General features: G+C 43.5%; 1 protein-coding gene across 7 annotated transcripts in view; it reads left to right on the top strand.

The window, feature by feature from the left end:
• LOC122335100 (galaxin-like) overlaps positions 1-12,930 on the top strand; it is a 42,387-nt gene extending 29,457 nt beyond the window's left edge. For all 7 annotated transcript variants that reach the window (XM_043232870.1, XM_043232866.1, XM_043232868.1 and 4 more), the window contains 2 exons: positions 11,760-11,964; positions 12,815-12,930. The gene's annotated coding sequence lies outside the window, so the exon portion shown is untranslated. The remainder of the gene's footprint in view (positions 1-11,759; positions 11,965-12,814) is intronic.
• Positions 12,931-13,896: the final 966 nt, after the last annotated feature.

Raw genomic sequence — 13,896 nt, 5'->3', positions numbered from 1 at the left:
TCGAGAGCTTCGCCTTGCGGCTCAGCTCTTTCTTCACCATGACAGACCAGTACAGCGACCGCATTACTGCAGAAGCTGCACCGATCCGCCTGTCAATCTCTGCCATCCATCTCCCCTCACTCGTGAACAGAGACCCCAAGATACTTAAACTCCTCCACCTGGGGCAGGAGCTCCCCACCAACCTGAAGGGGGCAAGCCACCCTTGTCCGACTGAGGACCAAGGCCTCAGACTTGGAGGTGCTGATTTTCATCCCTGCCGCTTCACACTCAGCTGCAAACCGCCCCAGCACACACTGTAGGTCTCTGGCCAGATGCAGCCAACAGAACAACATCATCAGCAAAAAGCAGAGAAGCTATCCTGTGGTCACCAAACCAGACCCCCTCCGGCCCCTGACTGCGCCTAGAAATCCTGTCCATAAAAAAATAATGAACAGGACCGGTGACAAAGGGCAGCCCTGTCGGAGTCCAACATGCACTGGAAACAAGTCTGACTTAATGCCGGCAATGCGAGACAAGCTCCTGCTCTGATCATACAGGATCGGACAGCCCTTAGCAAAGGGCCCCTTACCCCATATTCCCAGAGCACCCCCACAGGACACCACGAGGAACCCGGTCGAATGCCTTCTCCCAAATCCACAAAACACATGTAGACTGGTTGGGCAAACTCCCAGGAACCCTCCAGCATCCTGGAGAGGGTATAGAGCTGGTCCAGTGTTCCACGCCCAGGCGAAACCCGCATTGTTCCTCTTGAAGCCGAGGTTCAACTATCGGGGCGGATTCTCCTCTCCAGTACCCTGGCATAGACTTTCCCAGGAGGCTGAGAAGTGTGATCCCCTATAGTTGGAGCACACCCTCCGGTCCCCCTTCTTAAAGAAGGAACCACCACCCCGTCTGCCAGTCCAGAGGCACTTTCCCCGCGTCCACGCGATACTGCAGAGGCGTGTCAGCCAAGACAGCCCCACAACATCCAGAGACCTGAGGTATTCCGGGCGGATCTCGCCCACCCCTGGTGCCTTGCCACCGAGGAGCTTCTCAACCACCTCAGTGACCTCAGCCAGGTAATGGTCGAGTCCCCCGGATCCCCCCGGCCTCTGCTCCCTCAGTGGAAGACGTGTTGGACGGATTGAGGAGGTCCTCAAAGTATTCCTTCCACCGCCCGACAATATCCCCAGTCGAGGTTAGCAGGTTCCCATCAGCACTATATACGGTGTTGGCAGGGCACTGCTTTCCCCTTTCTGAGGCGCCGGACGGTTTGCCAGAACCTCTTTGAGGCCGTCCGATAGTCAATTTCATGGCCTCCCGAACTCCTCCCAGACCCGAAGTTTTTGCCTGCACAACCACCGGGCAGCAGTCCGCTTGGCCCACCGGTACCTGTCAGCTGCCTCAGGGGTCCTCGGGCCAACCATGCCCGATAGGACTCCTTCTTCAGCTTGACGGCATCCCTTACTTCCGGTGTCCACCATCGGGTTGGGGTTGCCGCCACGACATGCACCGAGACTTTACGGCCACAGCCCGACGGCCGCGTCGACCAAAGAGGTAGAGAACATAGTCCACTCGGACTCAATGTCTCCAGCCTCCTCGGGATCCGGTCAAAGTTCTGCCGGAGGCAGGAGTTGAAGATCTCCCTGACAGGGTCTCTGCCAAACGTTTCCCAACAGACCCTCACGGTACGTTTGGGCCTGCCAAGTCTGTCCGCCTCCTCCCCGCCAACGGATCCAACTCACCACCAGGTGGTGATCAGTTGACAGCTCCGCCCCTCTCTTCACCCGGAGTGTTCAAGACATGCGGCCGAGAGATCAGATGATACAACCACAAAGTCGATCATCGACCTCCGCCCTAGGGTGTCCTGATGCCAGGTGTACTGGTGGACACCCTTATGCTTTGAACATGGTGTTCGTTATGGACAGACCGTGCCTAGCACAGAATTCCAACAACAGAACACCACTCAGGTTCAGATCGGGGGCCGTTCCTCCCAATCACGCCTCCTCCAGGTGTCACTAGCATCACGAGCACTTTCCAGCACCCTCCCAAGGACTCCAAGAAGGCCGGGTATTTACACTGCCATTCGGCCCGTGAGGCACAAATGACAGTGAGAGTCCTCCCCAACCCGAAGTCGCAGGGAGGCCTCTCTTGTCCACCGGGTTAAACTCCAACACATGGCGTGCTAAGCTGGGAGCTATGAGCAAGCCCACACCAGCCTGCCGCCTCGCCGCGGGCAACACCAGAGTAGTGAAGAGTCCAGCCCCTTCGAGAAGATGGGTTCCAGAGGTCAAGCAGTGCGTGGAGGTGAGCCCGACTATCTCTAGCCGGTATCTCTCAACCTCACGCAACAACTCAGGCTCCTTCCCCCCCAGAGGTGACGCCCATGTCCCTAAAACTAGATTCTGAGTCCAGGGTTGGGTTGTCGAGGTCCCCGCCTTCGACTGCTACCCAAACCACAAGGCACCGCCCCTTACGGTCCCTCCTGCAGGTGGTGGGGCCCACGGGGATGGCCCCACGCCGCTGCTGTCTGGGCTGAGCCGGCGGGTCCCGTGGGGCAAGACCCGGCCACCAGGCGCTCGCATGCCGGCCCCGGCCCCAGGCCTGGCTCCATGGCGGGGCCCCGGCTGCGCCATACCGGGCGACGTCGCGACTCCATTCAAGGTCTTTTCCATAAGGGTATCATGGACCGCTTCTTTGTCTGGCTTGTCACCTAGGACCTGTTTGCCATGGGAGACCCTACCAGGGGCATATAGCCCCGGACAACCTAGCTCCTAGGGTCGTTAAGGTGGCGATCCTCGGAGGGGAGAAACTGCAATGCACAATTTGTTGGAATAATCCGCTTTTAAATATAAAGAGACAGTCACTGATTGGTTAAAGTATTGTCACTGCAGTGGTGGTTAGAGGTCCGGTTCCCATAGAAACCTGGAGTATTAGAAAAGGTTTCTTATCTTAGGTTTTAACTTAATATGATTTATAGTATGATTTGTAAGTTAGAATTTTTTACAAATTCGTATTACAGAAGCAAAATTTTAGCTTGATTTAGGATTCTTATCATATCTTACAAAATTATATCCTATCTCTACCTTTCCTATCTGTATCTGTCATATCGTTTTCTAAATGTGGTCCTAACTGAAATGACCATGGTCACCCAGCAGATAAGATTATAGAATTAGGATGTTTCTGCACACGCCTTCCTTAGGCTGGAGCAACCGATGTACATCCTTAAAAATAAGCTTTTAAACTCTAATTGAGCATAAGAAACTACTCTTATGGGTCTGTTTGTTTATGCATGTGTACATTATTGTATATCTGTGTTTTTCAGTGCTGTGGCGTAGATGCTTACACTCTGTCAGATGACAATGTGCTGTGCTGTAATGGAATCCTTCATATCAATGTTCCTGAGCACTCAGAGTGTGTTGGAGGTGTTATATATTTATATAGTATATTTCTTTTATAGTATATTTCTCTGCACACTTCTACTCAAACAGATCTCAGGTCATAAAACAAACAGCAGTGTGAATCTTTAATAGCTTTAGGTAAAACATTTAAAAATAATTGCAGGTAGTTATTATTTGGCCTGAAGCCTGATTTGATTTGATTCTACCCACACAGTCTTAAGTCTTCACAAACAAGGCTTTGTCTGTAACTGGAAATTCAAGTCTAACTGATACACGCAGAAACATCATAAGAATATGCTTACTGGCAATACAAAGACATATTCATATAGCATAGCTCTAGAACAGTCCAGTCAGTCATCAGAGTCACCCAATAAACCCTCAATCATTTCAAAACAATGAATGGATTTTATTTCAAATTATGTTGTTTTGATCTGCTTAGCCGCATAACAAGAAGAATGGCGATTTCTGTTGTGGTTCAGAAGTCTATGATCACCGCAAGAAGTTCTTGAGATGCTGCTCAGGTCATCTCTACAACTAACCCATTTACATGAAAAGCAGAGTGTTGTGGAAACCTATTGCTGCAATATAACAACAATCAGACTTGCTGTTCTTCCGCACCAATTCCATCATTTATGAAACCAAACCAACACTTCCCAGTGGAGCTGCTGTGCTGAACATCAGAATAACTTTGTTTTATTTATTTTATTTATTGTTTTAAGTAATACAAAAACCAAAACATTAAAATAAATTAAAACAACAAAAAAGATCAGAATATGTAATTAGATTTTATGATGAATATACATATTTCTATCAATCAATCATTTTTATTTATATAGCGCTTTTTAACAACACAGGTTGCATCAAAGCACTGTACAGTATAATGTAGAAGAGTACAATGACAGGGATGTATAATGACGAGAGTGACCAATTTGTTATTAAATGCAGAGACGGTCTCTGTAATCAATTCACGATAATCACTAGAAGTTAAGTGTCCTACAACAAAGCAAGCCAGAGGCGACAGTGGCAAGGGAAACAAAACCCCATGCATACAGAATGGAGAAAAAAACCTGGGAGAAACCAGACTCAGTTGGGGTCAGTTCTCCTCTGACCGGACGCCCAGCACTTAACTTCCAGTTCAATTTTAAGCGCAGCTGTGTCAGGTAGTGTAAATGACTTAGTGTGTGCGTGTGTGTGTGTGTGTGTGTGCATCAGGATCTGGTGATCTGTCCACGGGCGCATCTAGGTTTTCTGGTCTCTGATGAACATAGTCTCTGAGTGCTGATCCACCATCTAGTCTGGATACAAACTGTGAAAACAGATTGAGAAAGAGACAGGACTGATATTAGCATAGATGCCATTCTTTTTACGATGTCACAAGTACATCGTATTTTAGGAAGTAGTGTTCTCGGTTCCAGCAAATCTTAGTAATGCAGCCTAAAAATCCTTTAACGGATTTGAATAATAAAAAGTATGTTGGGGTGTTATGTGTAGGCTAAGTTAAAAAGATGTGTCTTTAATCTAGATTCAAACTGGCAGAGTGTGTCTGCTTCCCGAACAGAGTTAGGGAGATTGTTCCACAGTTTAGGTGCTAGATAGGGAAAAGGATCTGCCGTCGCAGTGATCGATTTTGATATTCTAGGTATTATCAAATGGCCTGAGTTTTGAGAACGCAGAGCGGGACGGGCAGGACTATAATGTGATAAGAGCTCGCTCAAGTATTGAGGAGCTAAACTATTCATGGCTTTATAGGTAGTAACACGATTTTCAAATCTATCCGATGTTTGATAGGGGAGCCAGTGCAGTGTTGACAGAACCGGGCTAATATGATCATACTTCCTAGCTCTAGTAAGGACTCTAGCTGCTGCGTTTTGGACTAGCTGAAGATTACATAGAAAGCTTTCTTTTTGTGGTGGAGGCGATGGTTCTACCATACTTGTAATAAGGTGCAGAGTTTACAAGTTTAACTATACAGAGTTCACACAAGACTAGATAGTGATCTAAAAATCACTTTGCTGCAGAACTTCAACCATTTTAACATCCATTCCATGTGACAGTATTAGATCTAGAGTATGATTTCGACAATGAGTATGTCCAGAGACGTGTTGTCTAACCACAACGGAGTTCAGAATGTCTAAGAAAGCTGATCCTAATGCGTCTTTTTCATTATCAACATGGATATTAAAATCGCCAACAATTAAGACTTTATCATGCCAGTACTAACTAACTTGCCAGGTTTCTGTCCAAACAAAGCAAATCTAGGTTCTGATCTTTGATCAAAATTATATAAAGTGCTTTTGTGGAAAGTAATCTAATATTCAGTGAGCCAAGTTTTATCGTTTGCTTATTTCAATTATAGGTAGTTTTAATTTGTTGGACATTAATTAAATTATTGCTTTTAATTTGGTTTGGACGTTCTCTCATCGTATTCTAATTCGGGAACAGACACAGTCTCTATAGTGTGATATCTAGGTGATAGAGTCTTTATGTGTTGAGAATTAACTGCCTTCTGTGACGTGAGGCAGCTAGCAGACGGTCGGTTTAGCCGGGTCTGTCTGCTTCCTGACCTGGGCATTAGTTGGTCATGTTGGAGCTCTAAGACTATATGCCTTATTTCTAGATAGAAGAGCGGCACCACCCCAGGAGGGATGAAGACCATCTCTTTTCAACAGGTCAGGTCTGCCTCAGAAACTCATCCAATGGTCTATAAAGCCTATGTTGTTCTGCGGGCACCACTTAGACATCCAGCCATTGAGACCCAGCAGTCTGCTGTAAATCTCATCACCCTGGTAAGCAGTGAGAGGGGACCAGAGCATATTACATCGTGCTTGCAAATTCACACACAAATTTAATATTATTTTTAGTGATCTCCAACTGGCGAAGTCGAAAATCATTAACGCAGACGTGAATAACAATCTTGCGAAATTTACGTTTAGCATTAGCCAGCACTTTTAAATTTGACAGGATGTCAGACGCTCTGGCTCCGGGTAAACATTGGACTATGGTGGCTGGTGTCTCTATTTTCACGTTCCGTACAATAGAGTCGCCAGTTACTCTAGGGCACTTTGATCAGGTTTCTCAGTGGGTGCGTCACTGAGTGGGGAGAACCTGTTTGATGTTCTAATCGGAACAGAAGAGCAGTGTTTTGACCCGCGACTAGCCTGCCTCACGGTCACCCAATTGCCCTGCTGCATGGGCTGTAAAGCTGGAACCGAACAATGTAACAGGAGAGGAAGGAAGCCAACAATAGTCTCAAAACAAAATCCAGTGCTAGTCAAGACTACCTAATCTGAGACTAAGAGAGGGTCAGACCAAGTCCAGACTAGCACTGTTCAAATTCATCTAAAAGATCCACATTTACTGCCTGGTAAAAAAAAAAAAATGAATAATAAGACACTACAGTGCTGTTATCAATCAAATTAAATTGCTTGAAATTGCAGACTTCATTTTGGCACTGGCACAAACGTGAATTAATGAAACTAATTCAAGAAAAAGACCACAGAAATACAAAGACTGTTGACTCCTACACTTATGAATGGGAGAAACTGCAATGCACAATTTGTTGGAATAATCCCGCTTTTTAAATAAAAGAGACAGTCACTGATTGGTTAAAGTATTGTCACTGCAGTGGTGGTTAGAGGGTCAGTTCCCACAGAAACCTGGAGTATTAGAAAAGGTTTCTTATCTTAGGTTTTAACTTAATATGATTTATAGTATGATTTGTAAGTTAGAATTTTTTACAAATTCGTATTACAGAAGCAAATTTTAGCTTGATTTAGGATTCTTATCATATCTTACAAAATTATATCCTATCTCTAGTTAGGAAATCTTAAATTGAACCATCAAGTTCTACAGTCAAGTCTCAGTCAACACTGCACTGCTGATGAGATAAATAAAATAAGAGAGGATACTTAACTTAGCATTAAGGCCCATTCACTCCAGCAGACTAAACACAGGTGAGCCTGCGTTAATGTGTATTGTCATCAAAATGTAACATCTTCAGGGTCCTCCAAGAGTCTTCCTACCATTAAACGTTCTCATTCTTCATTTTTTTTAATGAATAATAAATGTAATACCATTGTTGGGCAGTACAATGGTGTTTTGTCCGTGGGATTTTGAAGTTAGGAGGGGTTTTTTGTCAAGTTAGGAGGTTTCTGTAAAACACCTTTCCTATCTGTATCTGTCATATCGTTTTCCTAAATGTGGTCCTAACTGAAATGACCATGGTCACCCAGCAGATAAGATTATAGAATTAGGATGTTTCTGTAATACGCCTTAGGCTGGAGCAACCGATGTACATCCTTAAAAAAATAAGCTTTTTAAACTCTAATTGAGCATAAGAAACTACTCTTATGGGTCTGTTTGTTTATGCATGTGTACATTATTGTATATCTGTGTTTTTCAGTGCTGTGGCGTAGATGCTTACACTCTGTCAGATGACAATGTGCTGTGCTGTAATGGAATCCTTCATATCAATGTTCCTGAGCACTCAGAGTGTGTTGGAGGTGTTATATATTTATATAGTATATTTCTTTTATAGTATATTTCTCTGCACACTTCTACTCAAACAGATCTCAGGTCATAAAACAAACAGCAGTGTGAATCTTTAATAGCTTTAGGTAAAACATTTAAAAATAATTGCAGGTAGTTATTATTTGGCCTGAAGCCTGATTTGATTTGATTCTACCCACACAGTCTTAAGTCTTCACAAACAAGGCTTTGTCTGTAACTGGAAATTCAAGTCTAACTGATACACGCAGAAACATCATAAGAATATGCTTACTGGCAATACAAAGACATATTCATATAGCATAGCTCTAGAACAGTCCGTCAGTCATCAGAGTCACCCAATAAACCCTCAATCATTTCAAAACAATGAATGGATTTTATTTCAAATTATGTTGTTTTGATCTGCTTAGCCGCAACACAAGAAGAATGGCGATTTCTGTTGTGGTTCAGAAGTCTATGATCACCGCAAGAAGTTCTTGAGATGCTGCTCAGGTCATCTCTACAACCTAACCCATTTACATGAAAAGCAGAGTGCTGTGGAAACCTATTGCTGCAATATAACAACAATCAGACTTGCTGTTCTTCCGCAACCAATTCCATCATTTATGAAACCAAACCAACACTTCCCAGTGGAGCTGCTGTGCTGAACATCAGAATAACTTTGTTTTATTTATTTTATTTATTGTTTTAAGTAATACAAAACCAAAACATTAAAATAAATTAAAACAACAAAAAAAGATCAGAATATGTAATTAGATTTTATGATGAATATACATATTTCTATCAATCAATCATTTTTATTTATATAGCGCTTTTAACAACACAGGTTGCATCAAAGCACTGTACAGTATAATGTAGAAGAGTACAATGACAGGGATGTATAATGACGAGAGTGACCAATTTGTTATTAAATGCAGAGACGGTCTCTGTAATCAATTCGACGATAATCACTAGAAGTTAAGTGTCCCCAACAAAGCAAGCCAGAGGCGACAGTGGCAAGGAAACAAAACCCCATGCATACAGAATGGAGAAAAAAAAACCTTGGGAGAAACCAGACTCAGTTGGGGTCAGTTCTCCTCTGACCGGACGCCCAGCACTTAACTTCCAGTTCAATTTTAAACGCAGCTGTGTCAGGTAGTGTAAATGACTTAGTGTGTGTGTGTGTGTGTGTGTGTGTGTGTGCATCAGGATCTGGTGATCTGTCCACGGGCGATCTAGGTTTTCTGGTCTCTGATGAACATAGTCTCTGAGTGCTGATCCACCATCTAGTCTGGATACAAACTGTGAAAACAGATTGAGAAAGAGACAGGACTGATATTAGCATAGATGCCATTCTTTTTACGATGTCACAAGTACATCGTATTTTAGGAGTAGTGTTCTCGGTTCCAGCAAATCTTAGTAATGCAGCCTAAAAATCCTTTAACGGATTTGAATAATAAAAAAGTATGTTGGGGTGTTATGTGTAGGCTAAGTTAAAAGATGTGTCTTTAATCTAGATTCAAACTGGCAGAGTGTGTCTGCTTCCCGAACAGAGTTAGGGAGATTGTTCCACAGTTTAGGTGCTAGATAGGAAAAGGATCTGCCGTCCGCAGTCGATTTTGATATTCTAGGTATTATCAAATGGCCTGAGTTTTGAGAACGCTTGGCGGACGGGCAGGACTATAATGTGATAAGAGCTCGCTCAAGTATTGAGGAGCTAAACTATTCATGGCTTTATAGGTAGTAACACGATTTTCAAATCTATCCGATGTTTGATAGGAGCCAGTGCAGTGTTGACAGAACCGGGCTAATATGATCATACTTCCTAGCTCTAGTAAGGACTCTAGCTGCTGCGTTTTGGACTAGCTGAAGATTACATAGAAAGCTTTCTTTTGTGGTGGAGGCGATGGTTCTACCATACTTGTAATAAGGTGCAGAGTTTACAAGTTTAACTATACAGAGTTCACACAAGACTAGATAGTGATCTAAAAATCACTTTGCTGCAGAACTTCAACCATTTTAACATCCATTCCATGTGACAGTATTAGATCTAGAGTATGATTTCGACAATGAGTATGTCCAGAGACGTGTTGTCTAACCACAACGGAGTTCAGAATGTCTAAGAAAGCTGATCCTAATGCGTCTTTTCATTATCAACATGGATATTAAAATCGCCAACAATTAAGACTTTATCTGTGCCAGTACTAACTAACTTGCCAGGTTTCTGTCAAACAAAGCAAATCTAGGTTCTGATCTTTGATCAAATTATATATATAAAGTGCTTTTGTGGAAAGTAATCTAATATTCAGTGAGCCAAGTTTTATCGTTTGCTTATTTCAATTATAGGTAGTTTTAATTTGTTGGACATTAATTAAATTATTGCTTTTAATTTGGTTTGGACGTTCTCTGCGTATTCTAATTCGGGGAACAGACACAGTCTCTATAGTGTGATATCTAGGTGATAGAGTCTTTATGTGTTGAGAATTAACTGCCTTCTGTGACGTGAGGCAGCTAGCAGGCGAGTCGGTTTAGCTGGTCTGTCTGCTTCCTGACCTGGGCATTAGTTGGTCATGTTGGAGCTCTAAGACTATATGCCTTATTTCTAGATAGAAGAGCGGCACCACCCCAGGAGGGATGAAGACCATCTCTTTTCAACAGGTCAGGTCTGCCTCAGAAACTCATCCAATGGTCTATAAAGCCTATGTTGTTCTAAGTGGGCACCACTTAGACATCCAGCCATTGAGACCCAGCAGTCTGCTGTAAATCTCATCACCCTGGTAAGCAGTGAGGGGACCAGAGCATATTACATCGTGCTTGCAAATTCACACACAAATTTAATATTATTTTTAGTGATCTCCAACTGGCGAAGTCGAAAATCATTAACATGAGCGTGAATAACAATCTTTGCAGGAAATTTACGTTTAGCATTAGCCAGCACTTTTAAATTTGACAGGATGTCAGGCGCTCTGGCTCGGGTAAACATTGGACTATGGTGGCTGGTGTCTCTATTTTCACGCCCGCACAATAGAGTCGCCAGTTACCTAGGGCACTTTGATCAGGTTTCTCAGTGGAGTGCGTCACTGAGTGGGGAGAACCTGTTTGATGTTCTAATCGGAACAGAAGAGCAGTGTTTTGACCACGACTAGCCTGCCTCACGGTCACCCAATTGCCCTGCTGCATGGGCTGTAAAGCTGGAACCGAACAATGTAGATCATTCACTGTACTAGTCGCATCCAAAACAGTATCTACAGCCCTCGCATTCTTACTGTCCTCAATTAAAAAGTTTGGATGCGTGTCTCTAATTCTAAAACCTTCTCTGTCAGCTCAGCTATTTCCTGCATTTATCACACGTGAATCCCTGATCGCTAACAGAGAGGGATAAGCTATACATGTGGCAGGTGGTGCAAGTGACGATGCAAGGAGAAGCCATTTACTCACCGTAATTTATAGAGGATTCACTTACCACTCTTGTTTTGATGAGCTTCAGAAAACAGAGTGAACGAGTGCGAGAAACAAATGAACAGGAGAGGAAGGAAGCCAACAATAGGCGCGAAAATGCGTGTGGGAGCGAAAGTGAATCAAGCTAATTCACCACTGAGTTTTAGATTAAAGCGAGCGAACTAACAGCAGTCGAATTAGTTAGATTAATTTGATAGTATCAACGGTATGTAGACAATTAAATTATATTTGATCGCTAGAGAAGAGGTGATAAATTGAAGAGCAACGCGCTACACGGAGCTACAAACAAACCAACCTCTCAGCAGACAGGAGCAATCGAGCAGGAGACGATTTCTAGTCATACTAAACTTTAAAACATTTTGGGTAAATCAAAATTGGGGGCAATTTTCAATCCACTGGTATAAATCTAATTTATTTATTGTTTTTGACCAACAGTTGACCAACACCAGCAGATACCATTGCTCCCCAGTCATCACAGACTGTGAAACCTAACTCTGGACTTCAAGCAACTTGGGCTATGAGCTTCTCCACCATTCCTCCAGACCTTGGTTTCCAAATCAAATACAAAACTTGCTCTCATTTGAAAAGAGGACTTTTGGACCACTGGGCAACAGTCCAGCTCTTCTTCTCATTAGCCCAGGTAAGACGCCCTCATGTTGTCTGTGGTTCAATGAGGAATACAACTGTAGCCAAATTTCTTGATTTATGCATAAATATTGCTTTTATGTGTGAATGAATTACTGCTGCCCAAGAGATGACCATTTTAACAACCTGCATATTGCATATGTTAAAAAAAAAAATTCTGCTTTGCTTGGACCACATTTTCTTTGCTGCTTTCAGTGACTTGTTTACCTCTTAGCCTTGCTAACTTGGCTACATCTGTATAAACAAAGTATGTGTAAAAGAGTTACTGTTAATGATCAGTAAAAGTCACTTTGACTTTATCTACAGGTCTGCAGTTAAAAGAGTTCGTAAGGTCACTCCAGTGGCCTAATTTTGTACACGCACAAAACCAGCCATGAAAGAGGCATATGTCACTTTCTCTGACAAACAAACTGATTCATATGAATGAAAAAAGTAAAAATTATGATATTAAGCTCTGTATACATCTATATATAGAACATTAAATATTCAACTCTCATTGATAAAGATAAGTACTCAAAATACACAGAAGTGAAACCAATTTTTGAATTTAGACATTTGTAGTGGATTGGCTTATTAGAAAATATGTTTTAGCGAGAACAATGACCAATAATGCGCTCTTAATTCGATATTATGGAGGACACTGATTAAGTTACTGTATAACTTCAGCCGCACTGAGGTGTTGATGTCAGTGAAGGCATCTCTAAAACAATCTTGAAAAGTACATCTGAAGGATAAGCTAAAGCTTGAAGAAAGTAGTATGATTTACACATTTTCTTTTAAAATATTTTGTTAGTGTCACAGTCAGGCAATTTGACACTGCAGTAAAAAGGCTTATCTGTTTTCAGATAAGGATTTATAATTACTCCATAGTCTGACTGCACACTGTCATAGATGACTGCACACGTGTACAGATGACGGACCAGGATGACTGCTGTTCGGAAGAAGCCGCAGGAAGACACCGTCGCCCTCGCGCCCGGACCAGAGTGGGGAGCGTGCAGCCACCGGACTCCGCCCCTTACCTGGAAGCTTCCTCCTAGAACACAGCCATACCTACACTCCCTCTGCAACATGACGAGGACACCAGTTCGTTTATTTTGTACACTCTTTTCCCTGGACACTTTATTATTTTGTATTTTTATTAATGAAAAGCCTCTCCAAGGCCTGACGCCACTTTCACTATGTGACCGATTGACGAGGTTGACGCCTGGGGTATGAAGAGTCAGCTCCTCTCCCTTTGAGTGTCACCCCTCACCCTGTCTCTTATTTGCCGCCTTCACCAGGCTCCCGATGGGAGTGGGCGTGTGAGAGGAGGGCGTGGTATTGAGACAGGTCTGGTGGCATGTGACGCAGGCACACCTGAAGTATATCAAGCCTTGTCACCACCGCAGTTAAATGGCGAGTCCAGTCTCTTCCCCCGGGCATGCATGCTGTTGTCCTTGTGGCTCCAGGAAGGGTGCATGAGGGACTCGCCACGCCGCCAGAGAAGCGCGTGAGAAGCCTGCCGGACTCCGCCCCTTACACTGCCCTACCTGCACTCCCCCTGCAGCACGACAAGAACATCAGTTCCCCCATTTACTTTGGACACTCTTTTCCTTGGACACTTTGAGTTTTTTTTTCTTTTTTTTTTCCTCCCTCCCTGTTCAACATTTGTGGCCCTGCTATGCCTGGATCAGATCACTCGATCTGTTTTTTTTTTTTTTTTTACCATGCTAGCCTGTGTGAGCCACATTTCAGTGGTCTGTCCGAGGGAAGTTTCGCTGCATTGGTGGAGTGGGTGCTGGAGAAGACTGGACTGTACTTCTCTGTCTGTACCGCTGGTGAGGACATCTCCAGCCCCAAAATCCACATATGTACAATCTTCCCTTGACTGGCATCGTAAGTAATCTTGTATGGGCGTATGTAAACTTTTAGGGTTAACTCTACAGAG

The sequence above is a fragment of the Puntigrus tetrazona genome, unplaced genomic scaffold (genome assembly GCF_018831695.1).
Source record: "Puntigrus tetrazona isolate hp1 unplaced genomic scaffold, ASM1883169v1 S000000716, whole genome shotgun sequence".
Taxonomy (NCBI): domain Eukaryota; kingdom Metazoa; phylum Chordata; class Actinopteri; order Cypriniformes; family Cyprinidae; genus Puntigrus; species Puntigrus tetrazona.
The sequence above is the reverse complement of the archived record's forward strand: the minus strand, read 5'-3'. Positions and strand labels throughout refer to the sequence as shown.